This window comes from Bos indicus x Bos taurus, chromosome 8 (genome assembly GCF_003369695.1).
Source record: "Bos indicus x Bos taurus breed Angus x Brahman F1 hybrid chromosome 8, Bos_hybrid_MaternalHap_v2.0, whole genome shotgun sequence".
NCBI classification, from domain to species: domain Eukaryota; kingdom Metazoa; phylum Chordata; class Mammalia; order Artiodactyla; family Bovidae; genus Bos; species Bos indicus x Bos taurus.
In genome coordinates, this window is record NC_040083.1 from 47,795,936 (window position 1) to 47,810,081 (window position 14,146).

At 40.9% G+C, this 14,146-nt stretch overlaps 1 protein-coding gene across 1 annotated transcript in view; it reads right to left on the minus strand.

Annotated features, from left to right (window-relative positions):
• CEMIP2 (cell migration inducing hyaluronidase 2) overlaps window positions 1–13,938 on the minus strand; it is an 81,399-nt gene extending 67,461 nt beyond the window's left edge. Inside the window, exon 1 of the mRNA XM_027549460.1 lies at window positions 13,408–13,938. The gene's annotated coding sequence lies outside the window, so the exon portion shown is untranslated. The remainder of the gene's footprint in view (window positions 1–13,407) is intronic.
• Between the last annotated feature and the right edge of the window lie 208 nt (window positions 13,939–14,146).

A 14,146-nucleotide genomic window follows, 5' to 3' on the forward strand; every position in this document is an offset into this window, starting at 1 on the left:
AGTGCCAGGCTCACCAGGGTGAGAGGGGAATCAGACTATAATCTCCTCTGAAAGAGAGTGGGACTCTTTTATTTGAAGCTGCAATCATCTGAAACTTTATTGTTTCAGGGTGAGAAAGGCTGTTATTACTTAACAGGCTGGAGGCCCCTTTTGTGGGAGATAATGTCTCCAGATGTACCCACAACAACAAAAAAGGCACTGAGAGGCTCAATGAAATCACCATCCCACTTGGAAAAAATTTTGTCTTCACACTCACAAAATGGTATCCTAACATGAAATTTCACATGGTGTTAATCACAAACTGACACGATCAATAAATGAGAAATAATCATGATGTGTTTTCCCTATAAATCTTCTCAACAACAATATATATTTTTTCTAAATATTCTGAGCCCATTAGCTCTATTTTACTGAAAAACATGAAAATACATAGTAATAAATACAATCACTGTTTTCCTAAATTATAAATTATTGCAACTATATTTAAGAGTAAATTTACAAGAAAATAATCATATATGCAGATTATAATCTCTATTATGATTTTACAATATATAAGACAAATACATTGCTTTAGGATTTCACTTTACATTTACGAGTTTAGTTTAGGATTGGTATTATAAATTAATTACTTTAAAATATATTAATTGCTAGTTATAGCTTTCAATAATTCATGGGAAAAAATGACATTTCACTCATTCAATAAACAATTGTGAGCTCTTGCTGTCATTAGAGAATTGTAGTAGAACTATGGGTGAAAAGACAAAAGATATATAGCATCCCCAAGAAATGCAATTCCTAAATTCAATTTTATTTATTTACTTTTAAAAATTATCCCAAGTATTTATTTTAAGAGTATTTGCACAAGTGAAACAGTATAAAATTTTAAACACTATTATACATAGAGTCCTAAATCCAATTTTTAAATCCCTTGCTTGAAGGAAGAGTGAAATTGACCAAGGAAATATTGTAAAATACTGTGAGAGGTACTCAGGCTGTTCAATCCGAAAGGTTGTTACCTTTGGTTGCATTAGTTTGAGTCTGATGTCCCCAAAACAGAGACCTAATAGAGGAAAGAGGATGAAGAGTTTCCCCCAGTCTTTCACGCTTTACTCAAGGTGAGCATTAGGTGTCACTTTAAAATTTTTACTACAGCCTGAAGTTTCTACTTAATACACTGTTCATTTGTTTATATCACCTGTCATTTTTAAAAGGACTGTATTTCTAGTGGAAAGCGCACAGAATACAGAAGGAACACACCAAGATTTTAAGAGTTATTACAGACTGTGTTAAACCTCTAAATGCAGAAAATCCATAATGAACAATAATCCAAGTCATTCATATCAAATTTGGAAATACACTTTAAAAAGGTTCTGAAGCATAACTTTTGGTATTTAGATGTTCCTTGGAAGAATTATCTCATGAGTATTTATTTCCTGGATGATTAAAAAACTTAGTAGCCCAAAAAGCTTGGTAGTACTTAATTAAAAATAAAATCATGCAATTAAAAATCTGCACAGGGGATTTAGGCAAAATTTAAAGTAGATAATGAAAGAAATTATTTAAAATATGAAAAAATCATATCAACCTAAAGATCTGTAAATGCTGAGAAAAAAGGGAAGCATTTTAAAACCTAGTACTTCTGTCAAATTCTCGGTTGTCCTCACACACACACACACACACAATCTTAAAAATTTGCTGTTATTTAAAATAAAATTCTTTTCTTGTACAAAAAGAGTATACCCTCAAACAGAAACTGCGGGAGGGGCTTATGCAGTTGGTAAGAGAATTCAATTAATTTATTTAGTTATAAATTAAAATAATCTCAGAAAGTAATTAATATATTTTGAAATTTCAATAACATTCAGTTCAGTTCAGTTCAGTCACTCAGTCATGTCCAACTCTTTGCGACCCCATGAATTGCAGCATGCCAGGCCTCCCTGTCCAGGAGATCATAGTTTTGGGTTTATATGATTTATTAAAAAGGTGCATGATGTTAAGAAAATTGAAATATCCCCCTATAAAATTTTCAAACATTGTGCTATTTCATCCATGACACCTTCTCAGGATTCCACAATAAGCTCCCTGCTTGTTCTTCCCTGTACTCTGTTTAAAACTCTTACTGAATCACCTTGCTTTTATCTTATGTTTCAATTGATGTAAGTACATATCACTCTCCTGCAGTTGACCAGAAGCCCCATAAGAGCAGGTACAACATCTTACTTTTCTTGGCATTCTCATGGGAACTTACACACAGTAGGAACTCAGTTAAGTGCTTACTGAACTTAGAACTTAAAAGTTTTCCTCTCTCTCTTTCTCTCTCTCTCATAACACACACACACACACACACAGATTGGAATTTCCCATTGACTCCTTTTTCAACATCCCTGAAGCTCTGGGAAATCTGTCTAATCTCTGTATTAGTTGCCCTAATTTGAAGAAAGCTGAGAACATTTCAAGCAAAAAAGCCAGCACATTAATTTTTATAAAATGTAACCCTAATATGCAACCCAGTGGGTGACTAAAAGGTATTATTAACAAATGCAAATGGGAATTCTAAAGATAAAGAGCAGCCAACTATCTAGACAAGCTCAACCTTTCACAATATTTTGTAAGTTTTAACCACACACTATAAAATGCAGTAGGTACTTAGGAAAAAGGAAATGTTCCATTTCACTTTATATTGTTATGCTGACAGCAAGTAAGCTTTTATCAGAGGAAACGTCTTCTCAATACAGAGATAGCAGCAATTTAATTGAAAATTCCTTCTTTAAAAAGGTTGAGTTTTCGTTTTCTTTCTGCTGCTGAGCTGTTAATACAGAAGACCAACTGCCTACCACAAGTGCTCATCACTCAGTGGTTGAGTACGGTTGCCCCATAGTCAGCAAAATCATCCAGCCCCTCCAAGCCAATGCTGAGGGAGCCCAAAGCCCACTGCTATGCCACACATACTGGCCCCATCACATGTCCATGTGTGCTAAGTCGCTTCAGTCGGGTCTGACTCTGGGCAGCCTTATGAACTGTAGCCCACCAGGCTCCTCTTTCCATGGAATTCTCCAGACAAGAATGCTGGAGTGGGTTGCCATGCCCTCCTCCAAGTGATCTTCCCCACCCAGGGATCAAACATGAGTCTCTTACGTCTCCTGCATTGGCAGGTGTGTTCTTAATCACTAGCACCACTTGGGAGCCCTTAGCCCCAACATACTAAACTCCTAATGAAAATGCAGCACTTTTGACTCATTTAAGCTCTCCTAAATCCTGCTTACACTTGATATGAAAGCTTATTTTTGAGTGGAAAATTCAGGCTTGTAGGAACAGTCGAGAAGCTGGCATGATCTCCTCAAGCATATCTTTCTTGGAGCAAGTACATAACTCTTGAAACAGTATCCAAGCTAAAGGTCAGTTTTACAAGTGAGTCTACTTTCCAGCAGTTTCAGTACAACTGGCCAAAACCTGGTTAAGGAAACTTTTCCTTTTATTAATATCTTAGTACGTCTTTGTAACACATTGACTGGTATGCTCAGTCACAGAAAAAAGTAAAAGTAAACACGCCAGGAAAGAGAGGTGTTCATAAATTATCATGAAAACAAATGATAATTTTGTTTATAATTACTAGTAATACGGGGAATGACCCTGATGCTGGAAAAGAAGAAGAGGGCGACAGAGGATGAGATGGCTGGATAGCATCACCGATGCAATGGACATGAACTTGGGCAAACTCCCGGAGATGGTGATGGACAGGGAGGCCTGGCGTCCTGCAGTCCATGGGGTCGCAGAGAGTTAGACATGACTGAGCAACTGAAGAACAACGAATCATGACCTAATAAAATTCTTAACTATCTTCTAATGGCTTTGAGCTTTCAATTAATAGTTCTAACTTCCAATCTCCTATTTATAGGAAAAGGACAAAAAATAATAATATCAAGGTGATTTTCAGGTTTGGGCTCTGCGTGGGAGAAGTAGGATGTTCCATCCAGTTTTGTTTTAGATTCAGGTTATGTCACTGATAAACAATGAGCTCAATACCTCAATCATATAAAAACTATTCAGTAAGAAACAAACTTAGCAAAGCTGACTTTTAGGATCTTTAATTTCACAAACTGTCAAATTTTAAGTGCTATCAATATTCTCATATAAAGATTTTCAAATGCAAAGAACAAAGCAAAGGAAGTTTCAGAAGGGGGAATTCTCTTATACATAGTTTAGCGGAATATACTTTATTTCATGGTTTCTTATCAGAGCACACAAGATAAAATACCCTTTTCTACAACAAACACTGTGAAGGAATTCAGCATAAATGCTAGGTCTATTCCTACAACTATTTGAGAGAAAACAGACAGAAGGTGGGAAAAAATTAAGTTCACTTTCATTCAGAGATCTGCTTGGTTTTATGTGAGCAGAATCTAAAAGAACTGAATACTCTGAGATGTCTAAACAAGAGCCTTCACTCTGTCACATTCACATTCTCCCTTCCTGCCCAGCACTTGCCACAGCCCTTCTGTCTTTTTCCTTCAACTCTCAAAATCAGGATGAGTCACTATCACCTGGTACATTCCCAAGAAATAAGACACTGTGCACAGTTAATTTACCTGCACTGGTTCCTGTTCATTTTGCTAATTACCCAAATCAATGCTCAGAAGCAGAAGAGGAATGCACTAAACCTTAATGATAAATAGCTTCCTATGAAGTAAAAGGATAAGGGACTGAGACTCTTTAATGCTATTCTTTCTCCACTTGGTCAGTTTAGACACATACGATGAATGATATACTCAAAAGTTAACCTACTATGTAAATATCAAAAGACACTTGCCTTCTACTTTGGCATCCTATATTGCTCACATCTCTCCCCTCAAAGGGAAATAACTCTCTATTTAATACATTTCAAATGTATAGCCCTAAAAAGACTAAATTTACTTTAAAAAATGTTTTGCCACAAGCATTTGCATTGGAACAATTATTATTTAAAGTTAGAAGACATTTTTTTCCCTGTTTAAAAATTTACTTTTCATTTAAGCTATACTCTCTTTGTTAGAAAACTGTAGTCAAGAAACAGTAAATCCCTGGAAAGGAAAAATTAACTACAAATACCAAGAATTTGCTTACGTGGAAAACAAGAAAACAATATATGCTTATGGGGCCTATACTTAAGGATTTTAGATTAGCTCATTAGTTACAATTTCATGTCTATATCCTTGGCAAATTCTATTGGAATCTCTTGTTAAAATATGAATCTCTCAAAACAAAGAGTATTTATACTATCTAATGCCCAAAGTAAACCCAGTGAACACTTTCCCACTCTAAAGCTAAGTTGAGTGGCCCTTTAAGAAATAGTTTAATTCATTATTTCACTCCTCTCATTTATGCAAAACATAGGAGGCAGATGTCTGATTTGTCTGCCACCAAATATACTCATTAATCCTGTCTTTTTTCAAATCTGTTAGTCTATCCATGAAAAGCAAGGCTTGACCCTAAAGCCAAGATGGCTGATAGAGTGAAAAGGCTGGAGAATTATCCCGGGAAACAAAAGAGAAGCAAAGGGAGCAAAAAATACAGATTTACACACCAAGGCGGAAGAAAGGGTGACAAGTGAGGAATACCGAACATTCCTCGCCCAATCAAAAATAAAATTTAAAAAAAAAGCAAAGTACATAGGCCTCTGGTTGGCAGTAAAAAAAAAAAAACTAAACTAAAGGATAAAACTAGAGGATGACTGTTTTTCAACTTGGAAAATTGAAGACAGAATGAGAGTGTCATTTTACCTACCAGTCCTCCGCTCCTCACTTCTGTTTCCTTTCTTCTGCTTATTATTTCTCAGATTCCTCTTTCTCCTTAATTCTTTCTCCTGAAAAGCTGTTCTCTTTTCTTCTCCCTCTCAAGTCTTTAGACCATCCCCCTTCACTCTTGTGGAGAGACTCCCAACCTGCTGACAGTGAAGGATGGCCCTGCAGAGGCACACAATGGCAGGCGCAGGCATGTCATCAGCCTTGCAGCTGGCCTTTGAAAAAAAGAACCAAAGCCTAAGCCTGACCTGAGGGAGGCCGATTTAATTAAGATCACAGCAAAGGGCAGAGCTGCCTGTGGGCTGCAGGGACGAAGCTTTAAGATGCTCTTCCAGAAGAAAAATGCAAGAAAGTCGTGGTGGTAGAACATTGAAAGGTGGGACAAAAAGAAAAGACAATACAGATGTGTTTGAAAAATAAGCATAACTGTACCAAAAGTTTATAATCCAGTGATATACAGACATCAAAATGCAATGTCAGTAGGAAGCATGTAACAAGTATGTTTTGACATGCCTTTCAAACTAAGAAATATTCCAGATGAATAATGCGATGACCAGACTGAAGAGATCCAGGCTACTCAATTCAGCAACAAAGCAAATTTTCTATTAACGATAGGGCTAGGACCATAATCCAAATGTGTGATTTTTTTACCTATACAACATAGTCTATTTTTAACACAGTATATCTAAGAGAAAAGCCTTTTCAAACAGGGAATGTGTACGGGCTTGGGCATCATTTATGAGACAGATTTTGTGAAGATTAGGACCCAGTAATACAAAAAATATACATGATCTCTACCTTAGAGAAGCTCATAGTCTAGTGTTGGAGGTGGGGAGTGAAGGAGCTCAAAGTCTAGTGTTGGAGGTGGGGGTCGGGGCTAACACAGGTAAACAAGTAATAATAATACACATTGAAGCAAAGACACTGGGCTGGTGTGTCTAAAGAGGTGATAGCTTGATTTTATTTAATTCCAAACTCACTTACCCAAATGTATACCATCAGACTACTACTAATAGCTTCCTTTGTATGTGTGAATAAAATTTACCACTGAATTTTGCCCCTAAAATGACAACACATTGTCCAGCAATAACCAACATAGGGAGAAAACAACAAACTCATGAGGTCTTTCATTATTCTCTGACAGGCTGCCTGGTGGGTGTCATCCACAGGTGAGTTCCTGGCCAAAATATTAATACAAAGGAATTACAGTCCCTGTCCTCCTAGGGCTTGTGAAAACTAGGCCTACTATAGGGACCATATTACACCTCCTCCACAGTCTCTCTGACATTCGTCAAATTCAAGAGTACCAGAGAGTCAAAAGGTAGGACCTCCACTGAACAAGCAATTACTCAGAGCCAGAGCAGAGACTAGACTCTGCATGGCTGAACAGGGACAGAATACAGCCAGCAGAAGGAGGCAAACAGGGGCTGAGTGATGAGCTCACATGCCACACACACAGTTTGGGAACAAGAAGAAATACTTTAAGGCTAAGCCCAAGCTCAGATGACATGGCAACCAGGCAGCTGGGGAAAGTTATCCAAGAACTGACCATATATTGTGAAGTGTGGCCATATCCTAAGGGCAGTGTCTAATCAGCAGGCACTTGGGAAAACAGCAACGAACATCCATCGAAAGATGTCATTAATCATGTAGAGAAGATGATTCATCTCTCATTTGGCCTTTTCTCCTATACCTTCAAACACAGCCCACTGCCTACCAAATTGCTAGCTTCTCAGCATTACTGCGGAGAAGGCAATGGCACCCCACTCCAGTACTCTTGCTTGGAAAATCCCATGGACAGAGGAGCCTGGTAGGCTGCAGACCATGGGGTCGCTAAGAGTCGGACACAACTGAGCAACTTCACTTTCACCTTTCACTTTCATGCATTGGAGAAGGAAATGGCAACCCACTCCAGTGTTCCTGCCTGGAGAATCCCAGGGATGGTGGAGTCTGGCGGGCTGGCGTCTATGGGGTCGCACAGAGTCGGACACGACTGAAGCGACTTAACAGCAGCAGCAGCAGCAGCATTACTGGCACTTCATTCTATGACATTGGATGGTTAGGGGATGGCTATGACTAAGCACCTATTAAACAATTAAAGCCATATCTTTTGCATTAATGAAGTATAATATTTTTTAAATCCTATGTATGTATGTTCAGTTGTGTCTGACTCTTTGCGGCCCCATGGACTGTAGCCCACCAGGCTCCTCTGTCCATGGGATTCTCCAGGCAAGAGGACTTGCCATGCCCTCCTCCAGGGGATCCTCCCAACCCAGGGATAGGTCTCTTGCATTGCAGGCAGATTCTTTTACCACTGAGCCACCAGGGAAGCAAAAACGATGTTATATGTGTGGGGTTTTTTTTTTAGCCACATTTTTTTTAATGACTCATTTTTTTCATTCCTTCTGAAATAGGAATCAGGCATGTGTCCTTATGCTACACTTAATTTTCCCAATCCCTCAAATATTAGAATGAACTTTCTAACTTCGATGTGTGTTTAAAAAAAAAAAAGCTCATTTATTCTTCAGGAAAATGAGTCACTATAAACAGAGACCATTATGATAAGAGAAGGCTTGTAGTCTTAAGTTACAAACCAGTAATTAGGCAAGAGCCCCCAAATCAATAATAATTTTATTCTTCAGAGACACTTAGTATTCAGACATGACTAGGACATCTAGTTTGTGGAGAATATGCCTATATTTGAATACTTACATCAAACTCAGAGTCAATGAGGACAATTCTTTTCTTGGTTGCTCCATATGGATTGTCTCAAACTGCAACCGTTTCAGGCAACAACAATGTTGCTTCCAGCCACACTTCTAAATGCAATGTTAAAGTCAAAAGGAGCCTGGCGGGCTACAGTCCATGGGGTCGCAAAGAGTTGGACACGACTGAGCGAGTAAGCACAGCAAAGCTAAGATCAGCACAAGCTCTCCTAGGCAAACTTTTCATAATATAAAATCTCATCAAATGCTGCCAAGTTTTTATTTATAGTCCAAATGAAGATGAAGCACTGATAAATGTAAAAGATTAATCACTTGTCATCGTGTAATGAAAAGAAATATCTTGTTATAAGCCTGATTAGTCTAATAATAATTTCAGAGCAGATTTGCCTACTAGATCAAGGACTCATTTATTGGGAGATAGGAATTCTATGCTTCAGGTCATACACAGCTTCGAGTCTGTTTCACTTTTTGTAAAGAGACATTTTAATAAAGACCCTATGCCTCACACATCTTTGTATCATTGACAGCAACTTGCCAGTGCCTTGAACATCTTAGGAATGTAATCAGACATTTGCTGAACATAGTTTCTAACAAGCAGCATTAAAGTCTTCTCAAAGCAAGTACAGGGAAAACCAAAGAACACGCAAACCTGTTTCTAACATGTTTTTATCATATGATTCAAACACAAAGCTGAATAATGTTCCCAGGAACTTGCTTCTTTTTAAAAATGTGCACTTCAACAATACTTTAAGTTGGTATACTATTTATGGAAAATGCAAGTAAAGTTAACATACTTTTACACTTAGTTCCTTATTTGACAAATTTATTACAAGTTAGCTTCACCCCCTCTGTGCACCATACCACATCTAGATTCTCGCAAATGAAACAGAAGGTATAGTGTCTGCCTTAAACTTGGGTGCAATGGGTTCCTAAGCCCAAATCCAAGTTATTTCACTATTAAAACATTAAAATAACTAAGTTCTAACAAAACCAAACAGAAGCATAATAGAATATATTGGAGAAAAAGAAAAAATGCTGGCTGAAAATAGGGACAAAGGGGTTCTTGTCCCCACTCAGCCATTAATTTACTACATGACCTTACCTAATTAGTTAGCCTCTGTGGGTCTCAACTTCCTCATTTTAATATTATTTTTGAAGCCCATTAAACTGCATGTCAAGACTCAGCATGTAACTGTCCTGAGAACTGATTCATAGTCATGCCACCCTTCCCCCTAAAAAGTCACATGTAACATGGCAGTTTTAAATAGCTGAGTATGGATTTCTATCAAAGGCAATTTATTAAAATGTCAGATGAGCTTAAGTCTATTTCAAGTGGAGAATTAAGGCACATATATTAAAGCAAGTACTGTTTACAGATTCAAGTTTCACCTAGACAGCAGCTGTTGCTATTGAGAGCACAGTCTTTAACAGGGTAGTTGAAAATTATACCTCTTTACAAATGGAGAAAACTATTAAGGGTGATTTTCATGGTCTCAGAAACACAGATGCACAGCTTTTTGTTAGGATCAAGAAAAGGAGAAAAACAAGCCTGGCTTGGGAGGCAGGGAGGAGAGCATGGAAGTTACAGTACACACCCAGACAAGCCCCTCTCATCTGATGTACTGTACTAGACAGCCTTTACTTCTAATTAGCGTTCACAACCCAAACGCAATGAAAAGATTTCCTATGGCTGAGATGAAGATGGTGGGAACAGTGAGCTTCACCATATGACAACAGCTGAAGACTTACACTCAAGATGGGATTCAGATCCCTCAGGAAAGGGCCAATAAAATAGACATCTGTGACTGAGACCAATTACACTAAGATATAAACTGTATCTATTTACAGCTGTTAAAAAAAAGAACACATTTTGAGAGTACCAAACAGCACTAGCTTATATGGTAAGTAAGTAAAGTCGCTCAGTCGTCTCCGACTCTTTGCGACCCCATGAATTGTAGTCTACCAGGATTCTCCGTCCATTGGATTTTCCAGGCAAGAGTACTGGAGTGGGTTGCCATTTCCTTCTCCAGGGGATCTTCCCGACCCAGGGATCGAACCCCGGTCTCCCGCGTTGTAGGCAGACGCTTTACCGTCTGAGCCACCAGGGATCATATATATAGCAAATTAAATCAAAGTTAATCCTTAAAGAATTCCATAAAGTCATTTTACAGATGAAGAAACAATTATGTGAAGAATCAGGGGACTTGCCCAATAAACAAATGGTTAACTGTAAGAGCCTTGTTTTCAACTAAAATCTGACTTCTCCAATCTTTATATTTCAAAATGGTACTTTAACATCAGTTTCCAGCCCCTACTATTTTGTCTGATTTGGCAAATTTTATTTTTTCACTAAATTGCTTCCCCCTCGCATTCCCGTTTGGATCCTCCTCTGGGTTCCTAAAGCATTCTATGCATAATTCTCCACTTACTGGGCCTTCTAATTGTTCACTTCCTTTTGCCCCTGAATAGACTCATTTCTTCAACAGCAGAGATTGTTTTATCTTTCTTTATAGATGGAGGCCACCACAGACTATCTTCGCTCCTGGTGACCTCTCAAATTTCAACCATTTCATCTAACTCCCTCTCTCTACCAAAAAGAACACTCCACCAAGAGAGTGGGCAATCAGATTGCTTCCAGACAGCCTGACACACAATAGGTGGTTAACAGTTGTTAGCTGAAGGGATGGTGGGTGGGTGGATGGAGGATGATGCAATACTTATAAGTATTTTACAGCACTTTACAGATATGCATTTACATACATACAGCATCTCCTGTGAGTCTAAAACTGTTAATTTGATAATGAAAATTTAAGTTTTCTTACCCGACATCTGGTTCATCATTCTCAATTGCAGAAACCTGCCCAGAGGCACCTAGCTAGTAAGTAGTAACTTTTCAACTTCAGAAATTGCCCACAAGCCTACCTCACTCTCTTGCTTTGTTTCCTTTTCATTTCAAACATAGCTGAGAACAGGCTTGATTATGTCTATTGGAACATGAATAAGGTGTTGTCCCATTCGGGTTTCCTGTTGTGAAATCTGAGACTTTTGAAAATGTGAAGGGTTGGTTACCAGCCAGATCAAGAAAAGAGACTTTACTCAGACAATTAGCTGTGACAAAGGAAATCTAAACAAGTACCATGTAAGAATTTATTGATTCAAATCTCCTGTCCACGTACACAGTGCCCAGTCCTCAGCCTGCTTGCTCATTCACAGACTGTTAATGAGTCTGTGACTGTTAATGAGGTGGTGACTCAGAACTCACTTTTAACATTACTTTTCTGGGCCTCTCAACACATTAAGGTAAAACAGCATCAAGTGGACCGAACTGAAAAAAACTACAAGACTTTAAGTTACACACACACACACTCATCCTGTAAAGTTGAGAGGTGTGATTTTAGGATAAAGCACCAGAAGGCGCTACCCAACCTTTACTACAAAAGTGAGTGAGTGAGTGTTGTGTCCGACTGTTTGCGACCCCATGGACTATACAGTCCATGAAGGTAAGCCCTTACTAAGCGAAGCCCATACTAAGCAGAAGAAATGCACTATCTTCTATTTCGCCCAGAAATGCAAATTCTTTTGGAACTTTGAGTAGCTAATCAAAGACACAACCAAAGTGTGATGCCCGACCAATTCTGAAAATAGCAAGCTTCCTTCAAGGGTCAAACAAACATTAATAGCTTCATTCTAGCCAACCAAAGAACCATAAGGCTAACATTTAAAATGTACTGGTTTTTAAAACAGAGATGTTTCCAACAGGTAAGCAGGCTGTTTTGAGGATTCAGTCCTCCTTCAGCTCAGGTGAAACTTCCCTTCATCCCCCTTCCTCTGAATCATTCTCACTTTGTTCTGGGAAGAGCTACAGAAGGTAGCATCTGCACACTCTCAACACATGAAATTATGCAATATCGCATCACAATCACACTTAAAGAAGGGGAGTGAATACAAACCAGTGAGTGGCTCCTGTGCAGAATGAAAGTTCTTAAAATTATGAAGCACTCTATTCGTAACCCCTAGTGCTGATGAAAGGAGACATATATCAAAGTCTGTTTTCCTAACCTAATGCGGAGAATTTAAGTGAGTGGCTTCCGCTCCACGGGAAATCTGGTGACACAAATCAACCCTCAGCAAAGAGCATCCAGGGACGTCAGAGCCTTAGTTTTATTGCAAGGAGTGCAGCAATCAGCATTAACTGCAGCACTCAGGGGTCCTCGCAGAACCAGATCCCCTTCTTTTGCCAAGACCTCCCAACTTTGCACTGGAAAGCGAGAAGTGGAGGATCCAGTGCTAAGCCTTTCCCCAGCTCTAAAGAAAGCTGCACGAGATCTTAAAGAATCGCCCCACCTTAACTAACAGAAACTGGGGTGGGGGACAACGGGGGTGGGAACCAACCCAGCGGAATAGAGACAAAGATCACCCCAAACGCGTACGCGCGCGCGCACTGAAGCCTAAAGTCTGCAATGCACATTCCACCAATCTTTCACTGTAGTCTGCTTCCTGTGGGGTTTATTCCCCCAATCCAGCCCTTTCCAAAAAGTTTAAGGCTGTTCCCACCGACTTTCAAAGGTCCATTGTTTCCTTCCCCGTAAAAGTAATGAAAAGAGAGAGGGAGAAAAAGAAATCAAGACTCGGTTCCCAAAGACCCTTTCTTATGGAGAGGACTTACTCTGGAGAGCCTTGTTACTCCTAATCCAAAGAGGGGAAAGGCGGTGCGCGGGGGCAGGGCGGGAGGGTGCTGTTGGGGGGCGGGAGGATGTTTGCCGCTTCAATAGAAAGGCCCAGATGCGACTATTGGGAGCCAGGAAGGACCGGAGGACCACCGTCCGCGTCCTCGCAGTGGCCCCCAGCGGGGAGCAAGGGAGACCAGGCAGGGAGAGGGGGCTGGTGACCCAGTTGCTTCTTACCTTCCCCTCCCCCGCTTAGCGTTGGCTAATTCAGGTGCCTACACAGCAGTCCAAAGAGACTGAGCAGAGCTCCTGGCGTCCCCGGGTCCGGATCTTCCCTCCATGGCCAGGGAGCCCGTCCAGCCCCGGAGCCCGCTGCCACCGCCGCCGCCGCCGCTGCTGCTTTTACGCAACTGGCAGCCGCAGCCTCTGCCTGGAGGTGAAACACTCTCCTCCCGGGAGTGACGCGCACTTCCCTCCGCCTCCGCCTCCTCCTTCTCCAGTCCCGAGCCTCCGGGGCAAGGGCCTCGGCTCTCTCTCTCTCCAGTGCAGCCGCTCCGCTTTCGCCGTCCCTTCCCCTTCGGGAGGAAGAGGAGGAGAATCGTGGCTCCGGCCGGAGCGTCCCAGCAAAAACAGGGAGGGGGCGGCCGCGCGGGGGCAGAGCGGGGTCCCGGGAGTCGGGCTCGTCCCTGGTCGGCGGGCGCCGCGGCTCGCTAAAGTCGCGCTCAGCCTCCGCCGGCCAGACAAGCAGCCCGGCTCTGCGGTGCCGAGGGCTACGGATTGGGCGCGCGGGCGGGCTAGACGAAGAAGGCGGGGGGAGAGGAGGAGCCTGCGGCCGGAGGAGGTGGTGGCCGCGCAGGGATCCGCCCGCTGTTGCAGCTTCGCTCCAGCTGCGGACAGCAGCACTTAGCGCCTCTCGCTGCGGCGCCCAGGAACAGCACCTGACCTCCCGGTAGCCGGTGCAGCCCTCCCAACCAGC